Below are 8,709 nucleotides of genomic sequence, written 5' to 3' on the forward strand. Positions count from 1 at the left end.
CTAACTGGGGATGTCAGAACTTGGTTTAGATCCTTGAATGCAAATTCCATTGCAACCTCTGAAGTTCTATACCAAGAATTTACCAACAGATGGGAGAAAAAGAGAGATCCACACCATATACTTGGTGAATACAACACTATTAGAAGAGGTCCCCAAGAAACGGTTTTGGAGTATTGTGCTAGGTTCAACAACATATACAATGCTATTCCCCAGAACTTAAGGCCGCCTCCTGATTTGGCCCTTTATAATTTCCCTGATGGTTTTGATTCTGATATGGCCTATCAGTTGAGAGAAAGAGACCCTCCAACCCTTGCAGAAGCCCAAAGAGTTGCAGTCACTGTAGAGGCCAACCTAATTGCCAAAAGAAACAGGGCAAAGCTGGAAAAGAAGGTTGGTTTCAAGGAAGAGCCCTCGGGCTTTGATCAGAAGTTGGATGCAATACTAAACAGCATGAAAAGACTAGGTGAGAGAGTGGAATCAGTAGAAAGAAAGTCATCATGGGAAGCACCACAAAACAATACTCCTAGAAACCCAAATTTTAGGAGAACACAGAACCCCAATATAGGAAAAACAGGTGCTGACCAAGATATCAGACCCCCTTTTCAAGAAAATTATGCAGAAACTTCCTCGGCTAATCAGCTCAATGAAGATCCTGAGATCAATTTAATAGGTCTGGATGGTAAAAGCCATGTTTTCCTAACACAAGAAGACCATGATGAGGATGAAAACAAAACATTCCAAACACAATCAGGAGAATCCTTTGACTTTAAGCAAGGATATGATACTGCTGTCTATGAAGTCCATAAGCAGTACAAACTAAGAAGTCGGACTGTAAATGCAAATCAGCCTGAAAAGGTAAAGGAGAAACAGCAATCTAAAGAAGACTCAGTCACTGAACCTAATGACAAAACAAACTTGCCTGCAAAGGAAGTAGTGGTTGAGGAGGTCACTGAATTACTGCCTACACCACAAGAGCCCACAGCAACTTCATCCTCTCACCCAAATCCGAACATCACCCATCAAGACATGGGCATGAGGGGCAGGTCCCAAAGTCAAGATGAAACCCAACAAGAAGATTCAATGAACAAGGAAAGGACTACTATCCGTGACCCTAAAATTCAGGTGGATAAGCCCTTTGACCTAGGAACAGAGATTGGCAAGTTAAAGATAGCAATTCCCCTTTCAGAACTAGCCAAGCATGACATATATAAGCAACAGATCAAAAAATCCCTTCAGCTCACCAACAACAAAGATGATGTAAATGTGCTAGATGACACTCCAGAATTACTGTTTGGTCCAGAGGTAGATGGAAAAACAGTAGTCACAGGGGTTTTACCTTTTTATGTCAGCTTACACGTTCATGATAAAATACTGCACAATGCAATGTTTGACTCAGGTGCATCTCACAACCTCATGCCAAAAGCAGTCATGGAAAGATTAAATTTGGATATAACAAGACCATACAAAGACCTGTTTTCTTTTGATTCTAGTCAAGTAAAATGCTTGGGCCTGATTAAGGATTTATGTGTGTCCCTGGTTCAATTTCCCAACAAAACCATTTTAATGGATGTTGTTGTTGCTGATATCCCACCCAAATATGGAATGCTATTATCAAGATCATGGGGAGCCAAGCTCCAAGGCTCCCTGCAATTAGACATGTCATATGCAACCATCTCTGTCTTTGGACAACCCAAAAGACTTTATAGGGAAACACTCATGAAATACATGGTCAGCAGTGAAGAAAAGCCTCAAAATTTTCCAATATATGCTGTCCATTCGGACATAGACTCCTTCATCCTCTTCAATGACAGCACAAGCTCTTTAAACAATGACATTAAGACTGAAACACCCATACAGGAACAAAACATCGGTCAAATAAGTGACACCTGTCAAATTTCAATCAGCCCAATAGTACCCATTTACCCTCCTTTATCTATAAAAAATTGTCAAACAAATGATGAAATTATCCTAGGAGACAAATGGGAAAAGAAACCTCAACTCATGCTCACATGGCCATCCCATGAGAAGAATTTAAGATCCCCTGACCAGCAAGATAGTCTGTGGGTCCTAGAGTTTGATGGCTCAGTTAACAAGTTAGGGGCAGGAGCTGGAGTATGGATACATAACAAAGAGAAAGCCTGTGCACAAGGCCGGGCATATAGACTGAACTTTAAATGCACTAACAACATGGCAGAATATGAAGCTCTGCTACTAGGTCTCAAGATTGCAAAATCATTACAAGCACATAGCCTCTCAATCATGGGGGACTCTGATCTAGTAATTCAACAAGTAAAAGGGGATTTTGTCACCAATGACAAAAGATTAAGGTCCTATAGGTCTGCTGTAATTGAAATATTAGAAACTTTCTCCAAGTTTGTTATCACAAAGATTCCAAGGGGCCACAATCTCCATGCTCACAGCTTGGCAACATTTGCCAGCACCTTCAAATTCCCACTACAACCCAACAATTGTTTCACAGCAGAAGTCAAATATAGGCCTTCTATTCCAAACAATGTCAAAGAATGGCAAGTATTTGAAAATGATAGGCAAATAAACAACTTTTTAACCTTGCAACAAGAGTTTACAGGATTAAATATTGACCTTGAGACAGCAACTCAATCTCAAATTGTTGATGGAGCAAGTCAATCACAATTACAGTTTCAACAGTCTGCCCACCCAATGTCACCTAGGACAGCAAAACAACTACTTAGTCCAACCATTTTCGACAAAGAAAACATTCAGCAAATTCACCAAATTGACTGTGAAGAGCTGAGCAACGCTGAAGATGAAATCATACAACTCAAAGACAATCTTCTTCCAGCAGGCCTTACCCCACTAGAGGACATTTTTGACTCAAATGATGTCCCCAGGAAACCAAAGATGCAACCATTAGATGCAACAATTGAAGAATGTAACATTGGTACCACTGACAAGCCTAAAATAATAAAGCTGTCTGCTGCTTTGCCCCCTGATCAAAAACCCAAATATGTTGACCTCTTTAAAGAGTTCCAAGATGTCTTTGCCTGGGGTTATGAAGACTTGAAGTCTTATGATACCTCTGTTATACAGCACACCATTCCCCTCAAGCCTAATCAAAAACCATTCAAACAAAAATTGAGAAGAATCAATCCTGTGCTTCTTCCTTCCATTGAAAAGGAATTACAAAAAATGTTCAAAGCTGGGATCATAGCACCAATCAGGTTCTCTGAGTGGATTTCAAATTTGGTCCCTACAAGAAAGAAAACTGGTGAGATTAGACTTTGTGTAGACTTAAGGAATTTGAACCTAGTGTCACTCAAAGACAACTATCCCTTACCCAAAATGGACCACATCCTTCAAAGAGTAGTAGGAGCCTCAAGAATATCATTGTTGGATGGCTTCTCAGGTTTCAATCAAATCCTGGTACACCCTGATGATCAAGACAAGACTGCATTTACTACCCCATGGGGTACTTTCAAGTATGTAAAGATGCCCTTTGGATTGAAAAATGCAGGGGCAACATTTCAGAGAGCAATGGACATTGCTTTTGCAAAGGAAATTCATGATTTCTTGGTCATCTACTTAGATGATCTTACACCCTTTTCAAAATCTGACCAAGAACACTTAAAACACCTGAGACAAATCTTCATAACATGCAGGAAATATGGTATTTCCTTAAACCCCAAGAAGTCTTTATTTGGTTTAGAAGAAGGGAAACTTCTAGGACACATCATTTCGAAAGATGGCATAAGAATTGATCCAGATAGGATACAAGCTATCCTACAAATGCCTCACCCAAGGAATGTCAAAGAGCTGCAAGGATTCTTGGGAAAAATCAACTTTTTGAGAAGGTTTATCCCAAATTTAGCAGAGTTAATCAGATTATTAAACAATATGCTAAAGAAAGATTCAAAGGTCAAATGGACTGTTGAAGCAAAACAAGCTTTTGAAAGTATAAAATTGGCCTTGACTCAAACCCCAGTGTTAACTAACCCTCAGTTTGACAGAGACTTCGTCATTTTCTCCTTTGCCTCCCAACACACTATTGCTGCTGTTTTATTGCAAAAAGATGACCATGGGAATGAAAAGCCCATTGCTTTTTTCAGCAGAGCTCTTAGGGATGCCCCCCTAAAGTACCAAATAATGGAGAAACAAGCCTATGCCTTGATCAAAGCCATCAAAGACTTTAGGATTTACATCCTTTACTCCCATGTTGTAGCTTATGTACCAAGTCCTATTGTCAAAGACATCCTCACACAAGAAAACTTAGAGGGAGGGAGAGGAAAATGGATTGCAAACATACTTGAATTTGACATTGAAATAAAGCCTACAAAGCTGATAAAAGGGCAAGGTTTGGCCAAGTTAATGACAGAAGCAAATTTCCGAGCTTTAGATATCAACCAAATGGACAGTGAAACAGAGCTGGCGACTCCAAAGATCAATGTAGCCTTTGAACAATCTCCCTGGTACTCTGATATCTGTTATGTGTTACAAAACCTGTGTGCTCCCCCAGGACTGTCCAGAACTAAGTCTAGGTTCCTAAAAATGAAAACATCTAAATTTTGTGTGATAGATGAGAATCTACTCTGGAAAAACCACGAAGGTATTTTGCTGCACTGTCTTCTTGAGAATGAAACTGACAATATTATGCAAGAATTCCATGCTGGAGACTGTGGTGGACATTTGTACTGGAAGTCCACTGTGGACAAGATATTAAGGGCTGGTTATTACTGGCCCACTATGTTCTCAGATATGAAGAAATTCACAACATCATGCCACAAGTGCCAACTGTTTGAAGGCAAAAGACAATTGCTGCCACTCCCTTTGAGGCCCATTGCAACAGAGAGACCTTTTCAACAATGGGGCTTGGATTTCATTGGAGAAATTCACCCCTCATCTTCAGGACAACACAGATGGATTCTAACAGCAACAGACTACTTCACCAAGTGGATTGAAGCTGCCCCATGCAGACAAGCAAATGATTCAGTAATCATTCAATTTTTGGAGAACAATATACTGGCCAGATTTGGCTGCCCAGACAAGATAATAACAGACAATGCTGCTGCCTTCAGATCCAAGAAGATGGTAAACTTTTGCCATAAATTTCACATTACTTTGGGCCATTCTACAGCTTACTATCCTCAAGGAAATGGTCTTGCTGAATCATCAAACAAAAGCCTGATAAACATCATAAAGAAAGTGCTGGAAGAGAACAAAAAGAACTGGCACGAGAAACTAGTAAATGCTTTATGGGCAGACAGATTAACCACCAAAAGATCAATTGGGACCAGCCCATATGAGTTAGTCTATGGATTAGAGGCCAGATTTCCTTCATCACTAGGTGTGCCAGTTATGAAACTTCTACAAGAAAGCCAAGCAGAGCCAAATGACATGCAAAGAAGGATTAACCAGATAATTTGTCTACAGCAGACCAGAGAACAAGTTTTCAGCAGAGTGCAGATACTACAAGAGAAACTGAAAAAGGCTTTTGACAGAAGAACTAAAGCTGAAGATTTCAATGTGGGGGACAAAGTTTTAAAGTGGGATGCAAGAAGAGAAGAGAAAGGAAAACATGGGAAGTTTGATTCTTTATGGAAAGGACCATTTGCTGTCCAAGCAGTACAAGGTAATAACACCTACTTCCTAAAAAGCTTGACTATAACTGAGCTGGATGAAGGTCTTGTCAATGGCAGGATGCTGAAGCACTATTTTGACTGTTCACTATGATAGAAATTCAGAGGTTCATTGTATATATGCAATTGTACATATTCTCTTGTGATTTAAATTGTATAAAGAGGTTTTCCCAAATGCTGCACCTAGCAGCAACAGGCAGATAAAATCAGAAGTTCTCCAAGAAAGAAGCACACTATTTTGACAGATTATATGCAGCAGATTTTAAAGACAAAGATGGGCAGTCATGCAACAAGGCAATCTGACCTGCTGTTCTTGGTCTTTCAAAAGAAAAACCATCCCCATGTGGAGCCACTGTTGGATACCTATAGTAATAGGTTTCATATTTCATGATTGGCAAGAGAAAAGCCAAATATGCTCTGCTTTGGTATCCCAAAGATCCCATATTTCTTAGAAAGCAAGAGCTGGGTAAAGTGTTTCTAGTATTGGGGACCTTGTTTCAATTTTGTGGATGATTCAACAGTCTAATCTGGATCATGCCATGTTTCAATTTTGAGTTGTAGAATAGAGAAAAGGGTCTGTCCAAACAGCTTAATCTTGGCAGACAAGTAGTTTAGATAGAGAAGCAAAGGTTTCCAAAAGTTTAATCTGGGACCTTGGAAGACATAAGGGTAGAAGCAGATAGAGAAGAAAGAGGAAAAAAGCCAAAGAAAAGAAAAGGCAATTGAGGGTTGCAAGTACAAGTGCCCCTCCAAGAAGAAACAAAAAATGCTAGGCAAAATAGTTGGGTAGGCAGTTGTGGTTGCAGAAAGAATATGATCACCATTACACAAGTATCAATAGGTCTCTTGCCAAAGCAATTGATCTATCAGCAAGCAAAGTGGTGAATTCCATGGAAACTACAGCAAAGAGCATCACTAACTTCTTCTCTTTCCCTCTCTACTCCACCACTAACACCCCCTTTCTAAATTCCCCTCCTTCATTCATATTAACTCCTAATTCTACTATATAACATCCCTTATCTTACCCCACCCCTAATACTATTAACACTAAGGTGTATAAAACCCCAAATCTTATGTATATTCCCTCCCCTAGGCATAATAGCCATGTATTTTTCAAAAAAGGGACCAAATGGCATCTGGCCACGTTGGTGAACCTATTCCACCCGTTTTCCCCTTTGCTGCAAGACAATTTGCCTTCAAATCACCTCTGCATTGCTAAAACCCACTTTCCAAACTCATTTTGCCCATAAAACCTCTGCAAAGGTCAAATGCCCGCCTCTGGCACGTTTCCCAATCCTACCTCATGGTGGTTTAATCTAAACCTTTGAAAAAACCCACAAATTTTAATTTTCCGCCCACAAATATTGAAGGCACATGTTATCCCTCCGCCAGCCGTCGGATCAAGCCCACCAGATCCGACGGCCTACAGCAATATCGGAGCGCCTCCCGTGACCGCACGTTAACTTCCGGGGAAGTGACGTTGCGCCTTGTCACGCCTCCTCCACGCGTCGGGCGGTAAACTATCTCGGAGCCCGCTCTGACATCCATCGCGCCGTACCTTAACCGCCCCGGGAGACTGCAACGGTTAAGCCCTTAACCGTGACCGCTGCACGTTAACCGCAACTTGCCCGCCGTTAATTCACCGCCACGTCGTTGCCTGCCCGTACCCGCTTATATTATTGGCCCACCTCACTGCTGACTGGGCTGCCACCTCGCCTAAACCGTTGACCAGTCGCCCACCGCCACGTCGCCTGATGACGTCAGCTGACGTCACCTCACCATGACCCACCAATGACGTCATGCTGACGTCAGCAGAAGAAAAAGCGCCAAATGGTAAAATGACCCATATTTACCATTTTTTCCGTGTTTTTACCATTTACACTGTGTTTCTACTGTGCGCTCTGCTTGACCGTTTGAGCTCGAATTTTCGCCAACCTGTTGATTTGCCCGGGCGACCTCCTCAAAAAGCACCTGTGTACCTGTGTTTCAACCTCTGCTCGTCGAATTACAGGTATTTAGACCATTTCGCCCTCCATACGACCTTCATTTAGCTCAAAATTGCTCACAGGGATAATAGGACCATAAAGACTAGATTTACACCGTTCATTCCCCTTTATTCATCCGGCATTGTCACTGTGAGGGCCAAGAAACGCTGGCAGAGCTCTAAAAACCTGCAATTTCCATTAAACCTCTGTAATTTTGCGTTTTCCCGGCAGAATTGCTGGTAGACATACTTCACCTGGTTAGAGAGTTCAGTCACACCACAGAGAGGCTCTATCACTAGAATCCAGTAGTATTTCAATTGCTACTGAGAGAATTCCCCTTCAGCACTCAAAACCTCAACCGTTTCCACAGAAGACTGTCTCCAGACTGTGTTTTCACCATTCCACCTGTCTATTTGCAATTCTAGTAACTTGAACAGCTATGGAGACCCCTATTGCACTGAACATCAAGCCCATCAATGCTCCTCACCAAGAACTAGCATGGAAAGCCCTGGGAGACATGGACTACCAAATGCTGGATTGGTTTCCTATGGGAACCAATTATAATGTGTTAATGTTGAATGAACTAAGAGCCCAGCACCATAGTGGAGCAGATATCTTGGGGATTTGGGAGTCAAATTTTCCCATATACAACCTTCCCCAAGTCAATCCAATGCCAGAGCTCATTTACAGCTGCCAGGAATGCTATGACCCCGGCCAAAGGGCAGTCATAAGCCCCACAGGCCTAGTCCTGTTCCAGATCACCCCAGAGAGCATAAACCAGATGCTGCACTTCAATACAGCCAAGAAATTGACCCCTCTGTCCATGCAAAATCTAATTAACACAGGGATCAAGCTGTCCAGTGACCAGATTATCAAAATCAACCAACTGTTCGTCATATCAGGCTCTGAAACAGTCAGAACCCCTCCTATTGGGTACCATTGTCTGAATGAGTTGGGCAGAATGCTGGTGGACCTAATTAGCTATGTCCTAGGGTTCAGGGGGCTGGAAGATGTAGATGAAAGTATAATGGCAATGCTGTCCATGTTTGCCCCTGGTAAGCCTCCAGCTGTGCAATATGATTATGCAACTTACATAGCAGAGAAAATCCATG

Source organism: Pinus tabuliformis, chromosome 8, assembly GCF_031772625.1.
Source record: "Pinus tabuliformis cultivar Carrire ecotype Pingquan chromosome 8, CPIR1, whole genome shotgun sequence".
Lineage (NCBI taxonomy): Eukaryota > Viridiplantae > Streptophyta > Pinopsida > Pinales > Pinaceae > Pinus > Pinus tabuliformis.